General features: G+C 53.3%; 1 protein-coding gene across 4 annotated transcripts in view; it reads left to right on the forward strand.

Moving 5' to 3' along the window:
- The first annotated feature begins 1,382 nt into the window (after positions 1-1,382).
- The window catches only part of CSNK1G2 (casein kinase 1 gamma 2), a 47,076-nt gene continuing 24,456 nt past the window's right edge, over positions 1,383-24,002 (forward strand). For 2 of the 4 annotated variants that reach the window (XM_063357711.1, XM_063357710.1), the window contains exon 1: positions 1,383-1,580. The gene's annotated coding sequence lies outside the window, so the exon portion shown is untranslated. Of the gene's footprint in view, positions 1,581-1,761; positions 1,780-24,002 lie in introns of those variants that run through there. The other 2 variants (XM_063357713.1, XM_063357712.1) reach the window with 2 other exon arrangements.

A 24,002-nucleotide genomic window follows, 5' to 3' on the forward strand; every position in this document is an offset into this window, starting at 1 on the left:
GGGAAAAAAGTACTTTAGACAAATGCTGGGGGGAGAGCGTTTCCCTGGAACTGGGAGAGAATCCATTTAAGCAGCTGGAAACGCTGAAATGGGTGTTTAGGGTGATGCTGGTGGCTGAAGACTTGAGTCTCCCCCAAAGCCACACAAACTTATTTGCCCATTGCCTGAAAATATTTTTGGGGTGAGTCTGTCCCATGAAGAAGATGAGAGCAGCGGGATCGTACAGGGGTGCCTCCTCCCTCCAACGTTACCCTGAAAGGCTGCTCTCGTGCCACTGAGAGAAACGATTCTCCCAGCTGTGCCCTCCTTGGCCGAATGAGTGCAGGGAGAGAATTTTTATGGCCAAATGATTTATCAGAATAACCCCAAAACTGAAGGCGAAAGGCTTTTGGAGGTGGCACTGGGGTTGTGTGCCCGCCCAGCTCCTGTTCCAGCGGGTCCCACCAGCCTGGAGCTCTGTCCCCTGGGAGGCAGCAGGGACGGCGCTGACTTTGCTCGGCGCCACTGTCCCCCAAAAGGCTTCAACGTCTATAAAATCCCAGCCCCTGGCTTCACTCTGCTCCCACAGGGTGGGGTGGGACGGAGGAGTCTGTGGGGCTTTGCCCACCCATCCCGCAGCCGCACCCCCTCGGCAGGACCCCCCCAGACCCAGTTGCCCTCCCCGGAGATTGCCCTGCCAGGCCCTAGTGCCGTCTGGGCCCTATAGTGGGGCCGTATGTTGTATCGGGGGTTATCCCCTATGGGGGGGTGCACCCCATGGGGGAAGCTGTACTCTAATGGGGGGGCTCAGCCACGTATTAGGGGCTGTCCCCTGTAACCGGGTCGATATAACTGCACCGGGGCCTGCCCCCCATAGCGGGGCTGTGTGCCCTATGCTGGGGCCTGTTCCCCGCAGTGGGGCTGGCACCTCACCCTGAGAACGGTGCCCTACACGGGATGTCGGTTGCTCTGGCGATGCTCTCCCCTCTACCGGGGGCCACATCTTGCAGACGGACCCGTCCCCTGTAGAGAACTGCACCCCTATAGGATACCCTATAGCGGGGCCTGGCCCCTATGGGGAAGCTGTGCCCTATACCGGGGGCTGCGCCGCACAGGAGGATGTAAGCAACGTGGGGGCCTGTCCCCACAGCGGAGCTGGGCCCCGTACCAAGCCCCCGCGCCGGGCTGCAGGGAGTTAAGTGGGGGCCGCGCCGGTAGCCGCCAAGCGCGGCGCTGCCGTAAAGCGCCCCGAGCCGCCGCAAGCCCGCCCTCTTGCCGCTCGCCTCAAACCTCCTATTCTCGAACGCGCTTTACGCCAACGCCGTTGCGCCACCACCCTCCCGTCGGCTGCGCTTGCGCCGAGCTCCGCCGGGCCTCTCTGCTTCGGAGTTGGTATTCAGGAAAGGCGCTTGCGCCGGCGGCGTGGCGGGGGGCGCATGGGTGCGCGGGGAGCCTACGCCGGCGGCGTAGCGCTGTGGCTGGCTGGCCGCTGCCCGCGGAGTGGTGAGGGGAGGCGTGAGGAGAGCCGGGCCGGGGGCGCCGCCATGGGGAGGCGGCCGCGGGACAGCGGCAGCGCGGCCCGCCGCTGAGGGCCCGCCGAGGTAACCGGGGCCGCGCCGGGCTGCCCTGTTGCTGCGGTTCGCCCCAGCCGGGACCAGGCAGCGGCGGGGAAGGAGAGGAGGGGGGGGCCGGGCCGGGCGGCGCCTTAGGCGGGGGCGGCGGAGGCCGGGCCCGGGAGGGGGCTGTGGGGGCCGGGCAGGGCCTGGAGGGCGGAAGGCATCGTGGGGGCCACGGGGCGAGGTAGGTGCCGGGGGGAGGCCGAGCTTTGGCCTGGGAGGGGGGCTGAGAGGCCGGGGCGATGGTGGGGCTGAGGAGGGGGTCAGGTGGGGCTGGGTGGGTCAGGCTGGCCCCGGGGGGCTGAGGGGGCTGTGGGGGTAAGGCTGGGCCGTGGCGCTGGGGGCCCAGGGCCGCCTCGGTCCGTCTCCTCCCGGCGATGCCCGTTTCGTAGCCCTTGGGCGGGGGTCCGGGTCCGCCCGGGATCGCAATCCCCCCCCCAAGCCCGTTTGAGGCCGTGGCGGTGGCAAGGGGGGGGTCGGGCCTCCCCCGGTTGTGTCTTCCGGGCCTGCACCCAGCCCTGGCCTGCCCCTGGAGCTGGAGCCTCGCAGGATGTTGGCTCCTTTGTATGTGGCTTTCCTCTCTCTGGAGGGGTTGGGAAGTGTTTATTTGGGGAAAGGGACTGTGCTGAATCTGGTATTTAAAATAGCTTTGTCTTTTTCTTTAGCAAAGCTGGTGAGGATGAATGTGAGAAACAGGAAAAAATACCCTCCTCCTTCTGCCCCCACCAGACAGGAGCTGACTTTAGCTGTTCCTAAGGCAGCCAAGAGGAGAGCTTTGCAGATGAGAAGCAGCTCCTGTGGAGCTGGGCCACCAGAGGCCTGTGGTTCCTGTCTGGTGGCTGGCAGAGGGGAACCGAGTGAGGCTCTTGGAGCTAAGGGGACAAACAGTGTGAAGTTTTGGGGGTGTTTGAGAAAGGTGTCTTTTCTTTTGAGGAATGGCTTGTGGTCTGGGCGGCATGGGGACATGTTAGGTGTATTTCTGAAGTTAAAAAATGAAGTTTGTTAAACCTTTTCCAAGTTATCATGAAATTAGTCTGTTTTAAACAAGCTAGAGGTAACCGGGACCCAGGTTAAACCACGTGTAAAATGATTGCAAGCATGCAAGTGGTTTGCACCAATGTATTTGGAAGTTGCCTCATTAACTAATCAATTTGTTTTCCTTTTGTACAACAAGTGGTTGAATATCTGGGAATGAATTCTGAGGAGCGTGTAAGTTCATCTGCCAGCTGGACTGTCCCATCAGCGTGCCCCCATCTCCCCACTGCCCGCACAGAGGTTTAAAAATTGGGACTTTATGTAACAGATTGGAGAAAACGTTTGGTGTTTGCCAGTGCGTCTGAAAAAGAATTGCTGTAAATTAGGGCAGGAGGCCTCCATGGGGATCCTGTGGCGAGGCCTTCTCTGTGGCGGGGTAGGCTTGACTGCTGTGTGAGGAACTTGCCAAAGATTTGTTGGTTTTGTTTTAATTCAGCGTGTTACAGATAGGAATGTTGTTCGGTGATGACTTTATCGCCGCTTAGCACCTTTTGGGGCTCTGGATGGGTTGTAGTGTTGTGGTGCAGACAAGGATGGTCTAACCCCAGCTGCCTGGCAGCTGTGTGGCAGCTTCTGTCAGGTCTGTGGTGGTGTGCACGCTTGGGGAGCCCCCAGTTTCCTCCCTGGGGGGGGATTGTCTTGTTTGCTTGTAGAAACGGCTGCCTTCCCATGTCAGTCTGCCTCGGGATTTGATCTCCTCCTCGTTAGCTTACAAATCTGTAAGGCCTTACAAATCAGTTCTGTAGTTTCTTTGCAAAAACAGCTGCCGCTCTGGTCTGCGCGTGCATCAAAATGACTGGGGTGCAGTTGGTGGTGGTTTGCTGGGGATACTCTTTTTTCTGGGCAGTTTCTCTGGGCGCGCTGAATGGAGCTCTGTGTTCCTGCCCTTGCAGCGTGGTTTGTGTTTGGTTTTCTTGTTGCAGCACTCTTCAGAAGAGCGAGTGGAGAGGAGGAAGTTGGCACTTGCAGTTCAGCGGGTTTCTGGATTCTGCCCTGCGAGTGCTTCTCTCCACTGGTGTTGGTACATGGAGAGGCTTCGCCTTGCCTCTTGTTTTGTATTCTGTTTCCGAGCTCCTGTGCAGCCTGAGTGTTGTCAAAACTGTTAATACGGGAGTGACTCAGCGGATCAATGGGAATGACATGAGGGTTGTGCTCACGGACAATCAGTATTTTTCCCCCCACCCCCTCCAGCCCAGTGGGCTGGAAGAGACGGTGTCCGAGAGCAACTGCCAATAAACATGTTTACTGGATTCGGGCCAGATTGTGCTCTGTAGCCTTCTCTCCCCCCCACCGTGGTTTTCCTAGCTAAGAGGAGCTCTGATGAGCTGTGCTGGAACAGACCTTTCCTTTGGCTGGTCCATCCAGGTATGTGCCTAGCCTCTGGTCTGGGGGCGTTACAGGCTGCTAAAAGGACCAGTCCTCACATGAGCCAGTCTGGGTAGGACGCTGTTTATCTCTGCCTTTCGGATAGGGGAACTGCAGCACGACAGGTGCTACAGGCTTATCTGAGGTGCTGAGGAAGCCTTTGGTGAGCAGCAGCCCCTGCTGTGCTTTGGCTCCTTCCTGGGAGTGTGCAGGAGAGGTGCAGACCTCGGGGCTGTAGAAGAGACGCTCTCCTTTTGCTTGGCAGAGCTAGTCAACTTGGGGTTTGGTCCCAGCACGCAGCGGCCTGGTTTGCCTTGAGCTACTCCTGTGACTTCCGGCTGCATCAGGAGTCAAAGCCTCTTCCCCTCATAGTACTGCTGAGAAGGATAGAGACTCGGGTGCCAACGCAGGAGCTTCCTTTGTGTGCTTACAACGGCTTTTTGCTCAGAGCTTGTGGGAACAACTCTGCCCACAGCCCTGTAATTGGGCTTTGACTAGGCAGACTTGGCTTGTCCTGGGTGCGGTGAGAAGCTGTGAAACTGAGCCTCTTTCCTCCGGCCCAGCTGTGGCACAGCTCAGAGCCTGCTTCGGTCCTGCTGTACCCTGTGAGCCAGGATGGGAAGGAGGGGGAGCAGATCTTTCGGCAACTCTGGGATTCCGCTGGAGAACAAGTTATCTTCCCATTAGAAAAGCTATGTGCTTATAAATAGTCTTGGGGTTTTATTAGAATGGATGTTTATACCTCCTGCCGGCAGTCCGTGTCTCCGGTAGGTCCATCGCTGTAGTGATGAAGCAGGACTCGGTTGTGAGGAAAGTGTAAAGGTGACTTTCTGCTGGGGCAGCTGAACACAGAGTATTTGGGCTCTCCGTCTGGCTCCCAGATTCACTTTAACTGCCCTCCATCTCTTGGGGAATTCTCCTAAATCCCTGCACAGGCTGCAGCCCTTCCTGTTGACAGCCCCACCTTGCATGTTATGTTGCATTATTCCTAATAACTGGCTTAAATAAAAGCTTATTGCAGAGCATGCATTGAGCTGAGATGTTCCAGGATACCTCCTGCCACGGCTCTACTACACTGCCAGCTGCCGGATGTCTCTGGCAGCCGGCATGAGACATGGGTCTGCCCTTTCATGGCTTGTTTCAATGTGAGGTGCTCAGAACTGTGATCTCCATGGCTTGCGGGTTCCACCAGCCCTGCTGTGATGGGGAGGGTGAGGTGGTACAGCGCATGCTGGGTGCAAGTACAGTGCCTGTAAAACCACAGAAAGTCTATCTGTCTTCCGCTTGCTGCAATGGTAACGTTGCAGCAGATCAGCGCACTCTTAAGCTCTGAGGTGATCCCATGCTGTGCGATTTAGGAAATGGTGCTTCAGGTAAGCAGGTAAGCTGAAACTTGTAGGTCAGACTTTGCAGGGCGTTTTAAAATGCTACACGGAGCAAGATGTTCATGATTTCTTTCACAGCTCACAGTAAGGAGAGTTTGCTTCTGGAGTAGAGGAATTCAATTAGTCCTTGAAAGATTTTTAAATTGACTTCCTTTGTTCCAAAAAGGTGATGGTCAGAAGTGCACCCTGTGTCCAGGAAGATTTCCTAGTGCCCATGAAGTCTTCTGCTGGAAGATTGGTGACAGTCACGTTTTCCAAGTGATAACCTGCTGACATCTGCCCTCTCCACTGCAGTCAGCCCTGTGTCACTTAAAAAGTTGCAGCATAAACATTCTCACTTGTAGGAAATGAAGGTCTCTATGTCTTGAGGCTGGTTCACCTGTGACAGTAAAACCAAGTGCTTCCATGATCTCATCTGCTAAAAAGACTTGCACTAAGATGGTGACATGAAGGAAGCTGGAATTCTCTCCTGCAAGGTCTGGAGGAGCTGAGCCTCAGGCCTGCGAAGCGTTCCCTGTGCTGCAGGCTGAGATCTCGGCTTCCTCTACACCGTCAGACATTAGGCAGCAGAATACAGCTCCACCGCCGTCTGGTGGGGACAGTGCTTTGAAACGGAGCTGGGAAGTGCTGTGTTTTGTTTAGTGTCTGTGGGCAGCGGTGGCAGTAACTTGAACGCGAGAGCAGTGCTTGGGATGAGCCAAGATGCTGTTGCAGCCAGGTCTTGAAATAAGGTGCTCGTTGGGCTCCCAGGGTGTTTGAGACACTGAAAATCTGGAGGAAAGAAGCGTTAGTTTTTTAATCATTCACTTTTACATGTGCACCAACCAGAGAGTGTCCTGTAGCCCTTTGTTACTTAATGTTATGTAATGTTTTTTAATGAGGGAGGCCTGGCTTTTGCTTTCCAAGTGGTGAATTAGACAGTTGGCAGGTGATGCACAGGCTTTGTCAGCTTGAGAGGGATGTTCTTAAGTTAATAAACAGGGGTTAAGGTTGGTCTTGAACTTGGATTTTGTGAAGCTTTCCTTTGGAAGAGCTCTGCAGCCCCACCGGTCTGCAGCTGAGCAGACCTGTGCAGGAGGGAGCATGGTCACCTCTCTGGGGATTTGTTCCCCTCCCCAGTCTGGAGGCTGGAAAGTCTAAGTGGTATTGCCTGGGTGCGGGGGGCTCAACGATGGGCTCTGAAAGGTCTGCGGTAATCCAAGTTAAAACCGGGATGGAGGTGTAATGGTTTTGTACTACTCGGAAGCTCCATTCTTACAGACTCTTGTCATTGCCTGATGTTTTCTGGTAGAAAATCTTGCTCCTTTTTGCTTTTGAGATAGCACTGAGGTGTAAACAACAAAGCAAGAAACCCTTTTTCTTCTCCTTTTTTTAGCATGGGCTGTTGGCAGTGATGAAGTTTATACTCTCTGCCTGGTTTCCCCAGTGTGATGCAAGGAGAAGATGGTGCTTTCCAGCATCTTCTGTGCCGTATGTGTGGGCGAGGGGCAGGCGAAGGCTCTCCTGGAATCCCCCCACCCCCAGCTATCCCAATTCCTCTTATCCTGAAGGCGATGCAGGCTTGACTTGAAGCCTGGTTTTTGTGTTCCCAAGTATGGAGAATGTTAAGGACACGACTTAGAACAAGCGCTGGAAGAGGAGCTGCGGTCTGTATGTTGGAAGGGACCGCTTGCAGCTGGGACCCGAGGAGCAGCAGTCGCCTCTGGTGGGTGTGGGGTCAGAGTGCCACAGGACAGGCACCGGAGGTGTTGGTGCTGACAGGTACAGACTAGTCTCCGCTTTGAGCCTTGGGAATTCCTGCTCAAACTTGCTTGCTGGAGCTTGTCGCTCAGTGTGCTTCAGTGGCAGGGGAAGGAATAGGAAGTGCTTGGAGGGATGGAGCTTTAACATTTTCCTCCAGGGTAACTTGCAGCTGATTTTAAATGCATGCTGTTTTCATAGAGGTTTCTGCTTGATCAGGGGATCCCGAGAAGAGATTGTCAGAGTCCCCAGCAGATTCTCCAGCCTGAGGTACTAGGTATTTTGATGCAGGGAAGGGAGTAGAGAGGAATTCCAGCACAGCAGACTGTCACGGCTCTCCATCTCACGCGATAGCAGGGGATGTTGCCAGGGAGCAGCTCTCTGCAGCTCAGGCCCCTCTTCTTCCTCCCAGACCTGCTGCTTGGAGTGGGAAGAGCTGAGCCGGGTGCTCCTTGGGCTTACCAGGTCTGCAGGCACCAAGTTCAGAAGAGTGAAGGGGAAGCTCGTTTAACACACCATGCTGAATTCAGCTGACTATAGAATAAACACTGTGAATGTGAGTTACTGTGCAGCATGCTGTTCAGGCACACCTGTGCTGTGTTGCAGTAATCTTTCTCTAGCTAAAGCTCTCTGAGTAACTCTGTTGTGGCATTTTGCCATGGAGAAGTGGTGGGCAAACCCCTTGCATTGGAGCAAACTCGGATTTCAGGTGGTTTTTGGCAGGGGCTCCCTTCCCTCGGCTGTGAGGCGCAGAAGCGAGCCTGCCTTCAGCAGGAGGTGTGTGAGCAGCATGGTGACGGAGCAGCCCCGTCTGCCTATGGGTTTGGCTCAGCAGCAGCGGGGGCATCGCGGGGCTGCTTTGGGGTGAGACGAGGCCAGCGCTGCAGGGACTTCGGCAGCTCGGGCTGGCTGCAGAGTCACGGTGGGAGCTCTGCTCCCCTCCTCTGTGTGCAAAATGCCCACAGCATCCCAGATCCGCGGTGTAGCCGTGCTTCAGGTGTACTGACCTCACTGCATTAGTTTATTTTTTTTCTCCTTACCCTTCTCTCCCACTTATTATGCTGATTTCTTGGGCTCCTACCATGCCGAGATATTTTCTTGCAAGAGCTAGCACGTCTGTCAGGGAGCTGAGCTGCCTGCGTAGCAGGAACAGCCTAGAGCATCTTCTGCACCGGAGAGATCAGTTTGCCAGGCATGGCTGGATGGAAAGGTGGGCGCCTTTGAGAATGGAGGTGGTGCAGCCAGAGAGGGGAGGGCAACGCGTGCAAATGCCCTCACTGCAGTCTGGATGGCGCCCACGGCTCCCAGCAGGTCTCCTCTGTCTCTGTGTGTACATATAAGCACAGACCTGGAAAAGAGACGCAGAATAATCCTGTGCACAGCGCAGAGGATGCACTGCAGCGGGTTTGGCTCGGTGACAGTAGACACCTGAGGCGTGATAATGCACGAGCAGGGGACGGTTCCCACTGCTGGTTGTGGTCCTGGCAGGGGATGTGTGGAGCCTGAAATCCGACTTCTGGGAGGAGTGTAATACTCAGTGCTTTGCTCCTATTTTTGTTCAGAGCCAGAAATCAAAGTCCAGAGCAGTGATTCTCCAGCCAGAATCGTTTAAAGGCATTGCTGTTGTTTTAGGGACAATATTTAACTTGTGCCTGTGATGAGGAATGCCTGTTAGACTCTAAATATTTGCCTGAAGGAAGAAGTTTGAGGGAAGAATGTCCACTGCTGGGGAATTTCAGGAAATGAGTTTAAGTCTCTGTATTTACAGGTTTGTGTAAAAACGGCCTATGTTCCTGCTCCGGCAGGTACCGAGGCTGCTCTGTTGGAGCCGAAGCGCAGGAGTGGCCGGGAGGAAATGTTTGTGTGCTCCAGGGCTGGAGCAGGCAGCGGTGCAGGGTGTGTCTGCTCCAGCAGCCCCTGTCCTGCACTCCCGCTGCCAAGCAGGATTTAAAGGCACAGGTTTGGAGCTGCTTTCCAGCTGGGGATGGCGTGGGCAGCCAGGCTGAAGCATGCGTAAACTTCATGATAAAAGCAGTTTATCGGAAAAGAAATGCTCTGCTGCTTTTGCGCTCTCTGTGGTCTTTGGTGGTGAGAGTTCATTAGCTGTGAAATCCTCTGCAGTGCATCCTGCTAATGGCAGGATTTCCCATTCCCTGGACCTGCTCAGTGAGGTGTTTGTGGCTTATCCTGTCCTCTCGCACCTCTCTGTGTGGTCCTTCTCACAGTGTGCCACAAACACCGTCGCGTGGCCTCTGGTAAATGTGTCAGGGTGTTTGTCGCTGCTGGTCAGTGTTGAGCTTGTCCCATGTTTCTGGGCAGAGAGCGTCTGTGTGGAGCTGTGTGCTGGGACGCTTGTGGGGTACGTCAAAATTCAGGTCAGGTTATGCTGGCATCTCCTTAGGCTGTACGGACTGGTTGTGGTGTGTGAGGACATGATGGTAAGGTGGTGGAGGACATGGTTGTCTGTTCCCAGCTCCATAGGTGGCCTTAGGTAGGTGAGGCAGCCCCTTTCTGCGAAAAGGGCAGGTTAATAATTTTGGGTCTGGATGTGAAGTCTGGGCTTCTTAGCTACATGGTAACCCTCTGCCCCGACTTCTGCTCTGTGCTCTTGATTGCATGCTTTTGGCCATCCTTGACTACGTTAGCTGAATTTTGCTTGGATACAGAAAGAACGTGTTTGCTCTTGAAGCAAAATTAAAAGCATGCAGCTGTTTGTGAGCCGGCCCAAGGGGAAGGCTTTGCCTGGGCTCCTGTGTGCGGGGTTCATCCCAGTTCTGAAAGGTTGAGAACTTCCTCCTTTCGGTGTAGCAAAGGACTCGCAGACAGCCTGCGATCTCAGCCTGAAGCTTTGCTAAGGAGAGCCAAGTCCAGCTGGAGCACGGCTCTGGCTTTTAGTGATGGGGTTGGTGCTGGCGAAGCAAAGGCTTTTGCCGGAGCCCCATCCAGCTCAGAGGGTGGAGTGGTGCTGGAGTTTGGGGGGGGATCAAGGCCTGAATGAGAAGATGGAAAACTGACTTTTTCCCCCCTTTGTGTACTCTGCAAGTGCCTGGTACCACCTGTGGTGGTGGTGATAACTCAGCGGTGATAACTGAGCTGTGTCCACTCAACCCAAGGGCGCTGTCAGTGTCCACATCGCAGCCCAGAGCCCCTCTCTGTCTGTGTTCCCAGTTTGAAAGGCCGTAGGGGGGCTCATGTTTCAGAACGTGGCTAGCAGCCCCTCTGAGCACTCGCCCATGGGACTGGCTGCAGGTAGGCACCCAACAGCATCGTGGGAAGTCTTGGCCCGTTTCCATAATGAGCGTTGATGGGTTTAAGCCCACAAACTGGCTGCATGATGAATGAGGGAGCCAGGGGAGCTGTGTCCTGTCTGCAGGGACTGGAAGAGGGGACACGAACTAGAAACATGAGTAATTAACTCAAAAAAAAAAAAAAAAAAAGAGAAGGTTTGGGTTTTGGAAGGAAGTGTGTAGTAGAGAAGGATGAACGTGTGTTGGCTGCGGTTTCTGGGACAAAGCAGAGATGTGAGAGCCCAGAAATGAGGGAGAAGGGACAGTTTGTTCGGGTAAATAATGTTCCAGGTATTAATAGCAGCAAGATGAAGTGGGCTCTCCTGGGGGGGTGTATCCTGTGTGTGGGTGATCCCTCTGACTTTATAAATTATATATTTAATTATATATATAATTATATAGGATATATTATATTTTATATATAATATTATAATAGATATTATATTATATAATCATGTATTTAATACACACATTTATATATAACATATATCTATAATATTTATAAATCTGGGTCCTTGTGTAGGGCCCAGAGGAGCAGGTCTTGGGCAGGTAAGGTAAAGGGAGGAATCAGTGAGGTCACACTAGATCTGCCTGTTTGAGAGAGAGTAGTCTTTTGGATAAACCCCTTGAACAGTTTCCTTTCTCAGCCTTCAGCTACTTCTGTAGCCGTCTTTTCAGCTGTAGCCACTCCTGTGGCGTTCCTGTTTCAGTCCTGGCCTTCTGATCCCATGCAAAATACATGCAGGTGGGGAACAAGAGAAGGTGATAAACAACCTTCGGAAGGTGGCTTTCTGATGTGGAGGTTGGTGGCAAACCGGACGGAGTCCTTAATCCACAGAGCTGTCACGGTGCTTAGTAAAGGGTTGTGAATCTGATCCCTCTACGTGAGGGATGGAGGAGTGAAAAGATGCTGAACAAATCCTGAATTTGTGGCGTGACTAGGAATGGGATGTAGGTCTCCGGCCCCTCTGTTCTGAAGCTTATCCCTCCCTGCAAGCCAGGAGACTAGGGTATTTGTCTAGGTCTTAGGAATTTGTACCAGTTAGTCGCTGTTAGTTGAAAATCGCCCTCCTCTACCCCCCTTTTCTTCTGTGAGACCACAGATGCGTTAGATTTTCATCTTGCTTTGCTTCCCCATCTGTAAAATAAGCAGGTCGCTTCTCTACCTTTGAGAGAGGTTGCAAGGAAAAATGTGTAATGGATTGAGCTGCTTGGTCTTGTAATAGGGGGGGCGGGAAAATAAATGCCTCATGGATCGCTTGTTGCTTCTCTGAAGATGCTGCTGACGCTTGCATGTAAGCTGATGGATATTGTCATGCCACAGAGCATCCCTCTGCCCCAGTTACTCTGCAGGAAAGATTAACTGCACGGTGCTGCTCTTTCCTCCTCGCAGTCTGGGCTGTCGGTCCCGGAAGGCTGTCCCTGTTGGGGTGGAGACCTGGGAGCAGCATACGTAAGCCAGGGCAGCAGTGAGGCAGCTCCTGTGTGACTGCACTAGGGAAGTGATTCCGGCATCTCGGCACAAGGAGTTTGACAGCTCTTCAGGGAGAGGTTTCCCTGTGAACGCCCCCTGGAAGCCTTCTCTTCCCTCCCCCTCTTCTTTCCCCCTAACTCTTAAGGTTTGGCAGTAATTTGAGAGGAAACGTGTGGGGCTTCGAGCAGCCTGGGGAAGAAAGCAGAGAGGGAAATGGGTGTTTGCTTGAATGTGGGACAGCTCGGCTTGTCAGAGCTGCAGCTCTGCAACCCAGAAATGGAAGCAGCCCCTGTCACCAGTGGGAATGACACCCCCTCCGCCTACCCTGCTTGGGGGCTCTCCAGGGTGAAGGGCCCACTCTGGAGTGAAGTGACTGGGCTGGGACAGAGTAGAGCTGGCATTGGTCCCCCCCTTCCTTGCGACCCTGGGGGAGTTGGGAAAGTTGCAATTAGCTGTAGTTTGGTGATCGAAGAGATAACTGGATCCAGGTACCCCTTTTTCCGCTGCCTTATCTTGCAAAAGGCTACCCCAGATCTGCCGGTGCAGCTGCTTCGTAACCTGGTTCTGTCAAGAGGATATGGGTTAAGGGGAAAAAAAAATATCTTACTATTAAAAGTGCCTATGCCAACCCAGATCCTGCTGACAGAAAAGGGTTTGGTAGCGATACGCATGACAGGAGGCCAAGCAGATCTCTGCAGAGTGACAGTCCCCAGATGGGCTGAGGAGCGGGGGAACCCTGCTGTCACACATATCTCACCATTGCGGTGCACAAGCCTTTGGCAGCCAGGCTGGATGTACACTTGGAATCTGCTGAGTTGGAGTCCTGGTGGGTCTGTTTCCCTGCTGTGAACTGTGGCTGGCATGCGAGTGGCTTGTTAGTAACTCCTTCTGGAGACCCCTTCTAGCTGAAGGCCACAGTGTGCTCAACTTGCTCCCGTTCCCTGCGGGATGAGTAACTATCCCAAATCTTGGAGGTGGGAGATGAAACAGGCTGTGGTTTTCATTCCTCCAGTACTGTGTTGCTTTCATCTCTGCCGCTTCCTCCCCTGCCCTGGTCCCTAAGCAGAGTTGGGAAGAAGCCCTGTTGTTTGAGGTACCAGGCAAATCTGTATTACAGCAATTGCCCATGAGAAGTGTTGATGAAGGTGAGTGGGAAAAACCATCTGGTGTTTCAAAGCCGCCCAGATGGGCTTTGTGCTCTCCTGGCAGGAGCTGGTTGCTTTGCAGCACAGAGTTCCCGGCCCTGTCCCTCACTGGGGCAGTGGGGCTGCCCTGAGCTGCCTGGCTGATGGCCAGCGTCTCCTCCTGGCTTAGGCTGCACTGCTGAGCTTTCAGATCCACTGTGAGTGCTCCCAGCGGCTCCTTGGCTCTGCACTGAGTTTTCTGGGCAGTACAGAAAATACTCCCTCCCTCCCCAGTTGTCAGGGCTGGGAGCCCCTCCTTTCCCCCGCCGCTACCTGGTGAGAGCCCTGCAGTGGCAGAACCGGGGAGGGAAGCAGGAGATAATGCCTGCTGGTGTCCCTCTGTATCCCCTGACAGAAGGTTGATGGCTTTAAGAGGTGTGGCTGCCCAGGGTGGCTCCACTGGCAAGGAGGAGGGAGGCGCTGGCTTCAGGTGTCTGCTCTATCTGCCTCCTGGAAATGTGAACCAGGAGACAATTCTGAACCCAACCTGGCAAACGCTGCAGCCAGGCCTCTGACCCGCTCCTAGCACCCAGCGGGCAGTGCTGCACGAGGCCAGGTTACTGCCCTGGTCTGGAGAAAGGGACCCATGGTCAGGGCCGCCTTCTGCACAGGTGACATTAGAGAGCACAGCAGCCCACCGGGCTTTTCTCCCTCTTCTGCAGCTGCTTTCTCTGTGACATTAGGCAGTTATGTGCCTCCGCTCCCACTTCTGCAATGACACTCCCTTGGTGAACTACCTCAAGCCAGCTCCTGCAAGGAGTAGTGTAAGAACCAGGGGGCATTTATCGTTTGCACGAGGCGTATGGAAAGTCCCTGGAGCTTGTGACAAGGGACATCAGGAAGATAAGATGGCTAGTGCTGCTGCTTGTGTTCTTGCCCAGCTTGCTGGGAGAGAAGGAGGTGTGTGCCCGGCCCCTGGAGCCATATGGCATGGCTGCCAGCGCAGGGTCTTGGATGTCTCTTCTGGGGTGTCCCACCTGGCATGACAGTTGTGGTCAGGAGTGGCAATTACAGACTTTGAAATGGCAGTGTCCACACCTGGTATTGTCTAGAGCTCCCTGGTAGCCTGGACTCTGATGGGACAGAGGAGGTATCTCATGCCGGGACGCTTGGAAAGCTGCAGTTCAGAGAAGAGAAGAAAGTCGGCTGTGGACTGCAGTGTGGCTCCAGTTTGGGCAGCAGGGATGTCCTGCCCTCCAGAGATGGTGACGTCCAGGAGAAGAGTGAGCATCACGTGCTGTCAGAGCGGGTTTGTGCCCTGACACATAAATTGTCAGGCTGGTGCAATGTGCTGGTGATAGTCCTTGGGCTCCTTGTCTGCCCTGCTCCGAGGGAGCCTTTTCCCTCCCGGTTCCAGGGCACAGCCCCTGTGGGGCGCTGGGAACCCCTGTGCCTTGTACGTGAGGAGGCCGTACAGATGGCGAGCGGAGGGAGCACTTTTGCTCATTCTGTGGTTGCTTAGGGGCTGCAGGGAAGGAAGATGGAAGTACTGAGCGCTAGTGCTCTGCTAAACTTTGATCTCCCGCTCCCTGGAAGTTGTGAGCGAGTGGGGATACTCTGAACTGTTCGGTGATGCTGAGTCAGCTCCGGCCAGTTTCAAGCCATTTGTGTTGTGGGGAGACCAGTGGTGTGAGTGTCTGAGGGCAGCGCTCTGTTGCGAGTCTCCTGCTCCTGAGGTTATTTGGGAGCCTGTCCGAAGGCTGTGAGGACAGAGTGCTGGGTGTGTCACTCTGGTGTCCTGCTCTGTGGGGAGGAGAGTGCCTGGCTCACTCACGCTGGTGTTCAGTCGAGTTCCTCCCAGGGAGGAAATCTCCTCCAGGTGGATGAAAGGTTTTAAGACTGTCACCCAGCTTAGGCTTGCGGAATGAAAGGAAGGGGAGCCACATGCATCCAGGAATTTGTTTTTGTAATAGGAAGGGGGTTGGGAAAACGTCCTTATCCTTTGGAGAACAGATGTTGAGCCCCTCATCCTAGCTACAGTGGATCACTTGCAATGCTGGAAAGAAGTGCATGTGGGATTCAAGGCTGCTGGATCTCTGAGGACATCCTCAAAAGGATCGCGTTCTTCCTCTGCTCTTGAATGTCTCCCACCACTTGACAGCACTCCCTCTGCGGCCGTGCTTGGATGGCTGCATCTTCCCATGTCTTCTGCTGCCTGGCCCGTGGGATGCAGCCATGGTTTGTGCTCGAAGCGGAGCCAGGAGGAGCTCTCCCAGGGCGCGTGAGGGGAGGTCTTGTCCCACCATCTGGTTGGACCCTCTGACTCATCCACACCAAAACACCTCTGCCTGGGCTTTCTCTGGAGCCTCATCCTGTCGTGACAAGGCATGGATCATACCATGGGCAGCGTCCCCCTCCAATGATGCCCGTGATAGCAGCGCGGTGGCTCCTGCAGAAGAGGGGGGCGGATGAGAGGCAGGTGTTGGCAGTGGGAGAGCGGTTCGCCTGCAGTCTGGCAGCGTGGGGAAGCTGTGCTGCGCTTCACCAGCGAGCCCGTTTATCTCCATCAGACTCTCGTACAGAGCAATCCGTGACTCGGGGCTGCAGGGATGCACCCGTCCTCGGTGCCTGATTGAAAGCTGCTCTTGACCCCCTCATCTATGGGAACTGATAAAGGAGCTGTGTCACCAGCAAGCAGGGAGCTGTTGTGTTGTCCACCGGCTGCACAGATGGGTGTGGGTCTGGAGCTGCCTGCCATGGGCTGGGGTTTGTTCTGCAGCTTGTTGACAAGGAGTGAAGGTGGCACAGCAGCCCCTTGGTCGCGTGGGGTTCTCAGATTATGGTGAGGATAGCTGCTGTCATGTCCTGGTTTGTTTTCTGTCCTCAGGGGTCTGGGGTTGCATAAACAGGAGGAAGTTTTTGCTGTAGGTCTTTCTCAGTGGGGCCGTAGTGGGGGCTGCGGACCCAGCTCTGCCTTCGGGGGAGTGGAGAGAAGTGATGGCGCCATACACAGCATGACGTGTGTGATGAGGCTTTATTGATGGACAGGCCTCGTGGTGACGGTTGGACTGTGACAGGGCTGGGAGAGCAAGGCGCCTTTCCATCTCGCTGCTTTGGTCGGAAGAACTGATTTCACGGATTGGGATTCAGAGATCTCCGTGAGTTTGGTGTTTCAACCATCTGGCTTCAGGCTACTGTTTAAATACACGTGTGTGCGCTCATGCACAACTGCAAATTTGGGGAAGGGAGGGAAAACCCCAAAGTTTATTAGCAGCAAGCAATGTAAAGCAGCCCTGATGCTGGGCTGGGAAGCAGGCCCACCACAGCAGGGTGGGAAACGGACGGTCACTTGCCAGAACATCTGCTCTCCTGCTCTGGTGAGGTGTGTTAACAGCGCCGGCTGTTTCTGTGGGTCTCTGTGGCCACAGGCTCCAGAAGGTGACGAGCGGGTGGGCTCAGGACCGGCTCTCAGGTGGGCGCATCATGGCCTCGCAGCTGCTGCAGTGTTTCCCCTCCCTGCTTTGCTGGGCTATCGGCATGCTTCTCTCATGTTTCCTCTCCTGACTCCTGCTTTTGTACCTGCTGTTCCTCTGGGTTTGCTGACAAAGTCCTCTTGCAGCAGGCTGTCCCTAAACCTTTTCCTTTTGCTGGGCAGGGTGCGCAGCCCCTGCCTGGTGGCCTGGCAGGAGGCAGGGCGGCTCTCCGCTGCCGTGGCTGGTGCTGCGCAGCAAAGGTGCAGCACGTCTCCAGCTGCAGTGGAGGCAGGGAGAGAGCCTTTCTCCGTTCTGTCTGTGAAACCGATGGCAACTCTTGTTTCACATCCAGTCCTGTGCTTGCTGCTGGATGTGCACTAAGATCCGTTATCAAGAGAAAGGTGAGCAGCACTTTATCTTGCTTTTATGAAAAGTGTTAGCTTTTGAGGGCATGGGAGTATTCAGGGACAGGGCTGAGGAAGTAGCATGCTGGTAGATGGTCTTAACCTTATTTCAGGCTGCAGTGGCAGAAGGAGGTGTTCTAGCCTCAGATGTGAGATATGAAATGGAAGCGGTTGTTCCAAGCTGCTGGGTGAAAATTAGCTATTTGTCTAGAAGCCTTTTCTTTTTTCGCCACTGCCTGGTGACTGCGAAGCAGGCTGCGAGCTCTGGAGATGGGACAGAAGGAGGTGGACAGGGACCTTGCCTTACTTGGAAACCTGACATCTGAAGTGCTTTCCTGCCTTCTTCCTGGAGCATGGCCCAGCACAGGTACTGTCACAACCAGGCTGATGAACTGGGTTGCGGTGACAGTGAATTTGTGTGTTTGTGACAAATGTAGGATTATCCCTTTCACAGAAAGGCTTTGCAGGTGCCTCAGGCTCCACCACTGCTGCCTGCCTCTCGCCGCTGAACCAGCGTCGTTACCTGAGGTTAAACCTGCGCTTGAAGATTCCGCAGTGCTGGGGGAAGGATGGAGAGGGCACAGTGATGCCTGTTACAGACGTGCTTGTGCAGCTTCCGTTCCACATCTGTAGGCACTGCGCAGCTTTCGTGAGTCAGTCACCCTTCGTCTGGATCCCCACAGTGCTGCAAGCCTGGCAGTCGCTTGGGGCACGTCTGGATCTGTCCTTGTTCGGCCTCCCTTTCTGTATTGCATGCCAGGGCAATAAAAGGGTGGCTGAGCTGTCAGAGTTTCTTCCCTACAGCTGAAGCAAAAATGGTTAAAAAGGATCTCTGTCTGGTGGCAGAGGTTTCCATACAGAATGGGGCTGTCCACCCTGAAGAACACCTTTAGGCTCTGTCTCTGCAGTCTCTGCTCAACAGCTGTTTGAGCAGTAGCTGGCCTTGGGCTTCTCCGTTTCCCAGGGCACAAACATGACTCGGTGATTTGGGACACAGACAATTCTTTGGATACCTCTTTGCAGAGGGAGCCTGTTTTGCAAGGAGTCACCAGGCATGAAAGCAAACCTCAGGTTTTGCAGTAGACAAGCGTTAGGGACTTGACCTTTCCCAGTGTGTCAGTCAGATCTGTCTGGATTGTTCTGCTCTGAAGTTTCTTGGGGTCGATGTTGGCTGTACAGCTGAGAATTGGGCTTCATCCTCTGGGCGTGAGTGGGTAAATAGCAGTATCAGGTCTTGACTGTAGAAACAAAACCTTTGCAGGCTCTGTCCCAAGATGAGCGTGCTTGTGACAATGAAATCAGTGCAAGAACTGGGCGGGATGGAACTGGTTGGAAAAGAAGCAGGTTCTGCTCTTACGTCAACCTCAGTAAATGTGTGGAGGGGAGAGCAGGAGAAGGGGAAGGCATGGGACTAGTAAACAGGTCTTTGCTGGCCAAGTGCGATGCACTTTTGGAAGGCAGCTGGTTCCTTTGCAGCTCTGCTTTCTAGCAGCAGCATGGATTTAATTAGTATCCGGTGTCTAACTGGAGCTTGCTGCATTGTGGATGTATTATCTGGTTTAAATAGAAAACCCACTGGCAGAGCCGCAAAACCCAGCACATGTGAGGGGCTCGATGGCTGAGACCACTTGTTCAAGTAAGTGACTCTGTGTATGAAATGCCATATTGAATCCAGCTCCCGTGGTGCCGAGCGGGGGCTTGAAAGGCATCGTCAGCGTCTTGGCTGGGGTGCCTGTGTGCGTCCCGTAGAAACCGCTGGAGCATATGGGCTGTGGGAAGGGATGAAGAGCTGTGAGTTGGACTCTGACTACTGTCCTTTTAAGGTCTCCCAGCCAGAGACTCGGCTTTGTCTGTAGTGAACTTCCTTTCTTCCAGTACTACTAACTCTACGTTAGTAAAACTGAAACCACTTCAACATCCTAATTGGCTTTTTTTGTGCGGAATTGTTAAGATGTGATAGGTTCTGCAGAATTACAGCCTTGGGTAATTGACTTCATGCAGGGGCAGAAGGCGAGCCTGTGTCTTTTCTGTTGTTTTTCAGAACCGGGTTTACTGCTCTGGTTACCCATCTGCTACCTACAGTGTCCCTCATACAGCAATAGCGAAGGACGTTGCAGTTTCTCAGACAGAAATTGCTCCATCTGTGAGCAGGAACACCAAAGCGACACTAGTACAAGCAGCGGGGCAGCAGGCTGGAGCTGTAGTTGGGTCATTTGCCAATCTTGCTGTCTTCCAGCAGTGTGTTAGAACCTCTCCTGGCCCAGCAGCCATGAGGACAGCTGTTGCTGGTCTTGGAGAAGCAATACTGGAGTAGAGAGCAAGTAGAAGATGCTGGTAAGATCCCAGAGGTGCAACGGCAGGGCTGGATGGGAAGGTGGGCCAGCCCCAGCTGGGACCTCCGTTGGTCTCGGCATCTCTCGCTACCTGATTCATTCCTGCAGCCAGGGGTTTTGCATTCCCAACACCTCATGGTGGTTTGGCATTGCCGCTGTTTCCATGCGGTGTGGATCTGATGCGGGGACCGTGGGAATGGCTCATGAGATGGACGTGGCTCGAGAGCCAGGAGGTGGCTGCCCTGGGGCTTAATTGAGCCCAATCGCATGTCACACAAGGGGCAGGTCAAGGCATGTAGTGCAGACCTCTTTTGTGGGGTCTGTACAGTCAACCAAAAAGCTGCTTCCCTTCCAGTCTCTCTCATAAATTTCAGTGTGTTTTATGGTAGACTTTATGAGCTCTGTAGTTGGAAGTTTAAATTTGTGGCTGACGAACCCAAACAGGTGAATAGATTCTCTTAAGCATTTCGTTCTCAGATGGATTTGTCTGACTCGTGCTGTTTGATCTTTTCCAGTCTAGTTTTCAGACCTGATCTTATTTTAGCATGCGTGTATTTACTATTATTATTTTTCCTAGAGAAGTATTTTTAGCTTTTTGCTTGGTTCCTGTGCTGCTGCTGAAATTTCCATCATGGTATTTCCGGCTCCTTGGTAAAACATAGTTAATATTTTCCATCCAGGTGTAACTGCTTTGGACGGGGATCCAACGAAAAGAGTGAAATTCTGCATTCCGCTGGTTGCAGATTGCATAGCAGCTCACAGCAGTGGAGAGATGCAGTGTGAAGTTTTCATTGTGGCTGCGTGACTAAGAGACTTAGGAGTTTCCCTAGCAGAGCTCTTGGCCTCGACTTATACCAGGGGAGTTTTAGAGTGGATATGAGAAAAAATTTTTTTCCCCAAAGGGTTGTCAAGCATTGGACCAGGCTGCCCAGGGCAGGGGTGGAGTCGCCATCCCTGGAGGGATTTGAAAACCGGGCAGACGTGGTGCTCTGGGACATGGGGTAGTGGAGGGTTTGGCACTGTTAAGTTGATGGTTGGACTCGATGATCTTAAAGGCCCCTTCCAGCCTACACAATTCTACGATTCTTTGACTCTGTAAGCTTGTTTGTGTTAAAAAACATTGAGGATCTGGGTGGTTCTGAATTTGGACTGTCCAAACCACATTGATTTCCATTTCTGCTTATGCAACCGGGGCAAACACGCATCAAAACGGCCCCACTCCTGTTGGTTAAAGTGGGGCCTGTTTCCTCATTGGGTATTTCTGTGTGCAAAATAATAACTGCGGGCAGAGAGCTGACTCTTCAGTAAAGCTGATGCCGTACACCCGCATCCTTGCCTGCCTGCCCGCTCACTGCCAGGCAGGGAGTTCTCCTCCTCCTCCTCACTGAGCTGTGGTGTGAGTGGTCAAGACTTCAGGGTGAAGTCGTCCAGCTGCTAGTCCAGGGTTGTTCTCTCATAAGTGGCTTGTACGGCTCTTCTGTGCTCTTCTCAAAAAGGAGGCAACTGTTTTAAAATCACAGCAGCGTAGGGAATGTACACCTTCACGTGAGCTCCTGCCAGCTCTTCAGAGCGTTGCCTTCTGGGCTCCATCGGAAACTGAACACACCGCTACTAGTGGTTTTCCCTCTTTTTTACTACTTATTTAATATCATTATGTTTAGAGAACAGATTTCAGTTTTGTTCCTCCTCTCTTTTGGGGCTGTTGGGATGCTGGACTTGGATCAGCGGGATGCCGTGCACGCCCCAGCTTGGTGAGCACATACAGCTCCTTGGGCAGCAAGAGTCTGGGATGGATGGCCCATCCAGCACCAACTGCACCGTTAGCGGTGCTGGAGTTTTGAGGGACAGCTGAGATGTTGCTTTTAAAGCATCAGATGGTTTTGAATATGTCAGCTGGTATCCTCCAAAGATCTCAATGAAAATGAAATTACTGGGTTTGTGTTGTAAGAACTCGCTGTAGCCGGGCATCGGTGAGGCCTCTGACCTGTGGAGCAGGACACCTCTTGGGTAGAAGCAGTTCTCTGCTGCAATGTTGAAACTCTGCTCTTCTCATCATTATGGAGGGAGTGATGTGGCACAAACCTTCTCTCTTTAAAAAAAAAAAAAAAAAGAAAAAAAAAAAGAGAGAGAGGGGAAAAAAAGTAATAAATAGAAGATTCATAGGAATCCATTAAAAAGCTATATTTGTGTTTGGAAGCTGGGAGAAAATAACTTAGAAGTAATTTGGAGCTTGATTTGTCTTAGGTTAAGAGCTGACCAGAGTGCACAGCATCTCAAAATTCTCCTGGGGAAGGGAATAGCCAGGAACAACAGAACACTTCGAATTTAGAGAAAAGCTTAATAGACGTGAGTGCTGGAAGAGGAAGCCAGGAAGAAAAATCCGTCTTCTTCACAGCACAGCTCAACTCTGGGGAAAAACCCAAATGCTTTATTATTATTGTTATTATTTTTAGGATTATATTTTTTTAATCCTGGTGTTTTTCTGGCTTGGATATTTTTTTGGACGTGGCCAAGAGCCACGATTGGATACTGGGGTGAAACGCTGAGGTGCTCGGGCTGGCTGCTGGTCTGCGCTGGCAGCAGTAAATGCTTTAATCTCAGAGGCTCAACGCATTCCTGCTTCGTTTGCTAAAAGTCTTTTTTTCGTTTGTTTGTTCTGTGTTAACTATAGCTGGAGGTGATGGTGTGTCTGATTATTTCCTCTATTAGTGGTTGGGGTTTTTTTGGTTTTTTTTTTAATTATGGTGCTAAGACAAGGGGCAGCCATGTCGGACCCCTCGAGGAAGAGAGCCCGGCCATGGGGCGCAGCGAGTGGAAGCAGCAGGAGGACTCTGGCGAGGCTGACGCTGCCGGGAGTGCGTGGTGCCTGCTGCCCCAGGGGCTGATGCTGCCGGGAGCACCCAGTGCTGGGGGCTGCACTGTGCCGGGGCGTGCGGGTGCAGTCCTCCCTCCTCACCAACACAGCGTGTTCCCAGTGAAGAGCTTGGAAGCCAGGAAGGGAGGGGAGGTTTGGAACAAGGATGCTCGGATCATGTTGGATTAAAAGCTTTGCTGCCACAGTTTAGGGTTTTTTGTGGTGTTTTTGTTTTTTTCCCCTTGAACACTAGTAGAAATTCTGGTAGAAACATTAGCCTTGGCTTTTTTTTTTTTCTTTTCAAGAAACAACCTGGATGGGGAAAAAAACCATGTTTTGGACAAACTGCAAATTTCTAATTGTAAACGTTGCGGGGCCAAAAGTGAAACCGTGCTGTGGTGTCTCTGTTTGCTGGAGGGGGAAACCAGCCACAATCATCGCTGTGTCGAAGGGGAAACTGCGCTTCAAACGCTCCTGGTGCAGTGCCCATGGTGATAGGACTGTGTCTGCCATGTAATTGATGACTCAGGCTGATAGCACTGTACAGACCTGAACCTGTGGCCGTGTTTGTGTGATGAGGGATGCAACGGCTTGTAAGGAAGCAGTTGAGGAGATGGGCTGCAGGGCTTTGGACGAGGGCTGCTCTTGGGGACCAGCAGGCTGGCGGGCTTGATGTGAGGATCCAAAAAGTAGATTTGTGACCGTTGGGTGTTCCCCCCCGCTGGGCTGATGACCTGGCACGTGGGCAACGGGAGTGCAGGTATGGTGGGATTTCACGGGATGGTGTTGCTGTTCGGTGGGAGAATTTCTTCAGCCAGTTACTGCCTTTTCCCTGAAGGATGCCTTGGAGGAGGCAAGGGGGACGGTTGCTGAGCTCTTAGCACTGTTCAAAAGCTGAGAAAGAGCCAAGCATCTCCCTGGGGACCTCAGATGGACAAGGCAGATGCGGGGGAGCTGTTATCCCAGTGTAACGGCTGGGATGTGAAGGGCCAGGAGGTCAGTACGTGCCCAAATCAGCAGGCAGGCGGTGGCAGAGCCGAGAGCTCTCAAATCCCAGCCCTGAACCTGAGCTGCGAGGCTCCCCCACCTCTCCAAACGTGCTTCATGTTACGCCTGGGTTCCCCGGTGGCTTCTGCATCAGCAGTTAAGTAACAAACTATTTAACAAGAGCTTCCTGTTGTGCTGACACCAACATGAACGCACAAAGGAGGAAACGGAGTAAACAGAGCTGTGCTGGCTCCTGCCTCACTGTAAGCTGGGAAAAGCGTTGGATGTTGTGAGGAGGCCTGGATGCCATCTCCGCTTAACCCGACCCTGCTGGGGTCAGGGAATGATGTTCTTGTGGCTGCGAGTAGCAGAAACTGTACAGGCATCGTGCCTTGCTGGGAAAGTGGCTGCTTTCAGGACTTACTGATTTTTAAGGGATTTCCCAGGATGGCTAAAGGTCCCTTCACCCCTGCTCTGCTGCTCCTACTCCTCCACAGGGGCTGTCCCCTGTGAATCAACACCGGTCCTCTGTCCTGATGGGGTTGGCACAACTCTCTGGGCCATGGCAAGTGAGATGCTTGTATCCAGAACTCTCTTTGCTGCCGGGTGCCTTGAAATCCTCAGTTGAAACACTCAGTCTCCTCTTTTCCTGAGGGACTGGGAGGATATTGGGCCAGAACAAGACAATCTGCCTTTGCCATAAGGAATATTCTGCTGCACCGATAGGTTTGCTTGGGTCTCCCGTAACTGGAGCTGTAGGTGGTAGAGGCACAAGGTGGAGCGAGCTCCAAGCGCTGCACAGCCTCATTGCCTCTCCAGCCCATGGAAATTGCCCTGGGTGGGGGGCAGGGTGGGTTTTTCTCCAAACAGCAAGGTTTCCCACTTCCTCCTGGGGAAGCAGCTGCGGACAGCCCACCCCGCGGACCCGAGCTTCTTCAGCATGTCT

Source organism: Chroicocephalus ridibundus, chromosome 22 (assembly GCF_963924245.1).
Source record: "Chroicocephalus ridibundus chromosome 22, bChrRid1.1, whole genome shotgun sequence".
Lineage (NCBI taxonomy): Eukaryota > Metazoa > Chordata > Aves > Charadriiformes > Laridae > Chroicocephalus > Chroicocephalus ridibundus.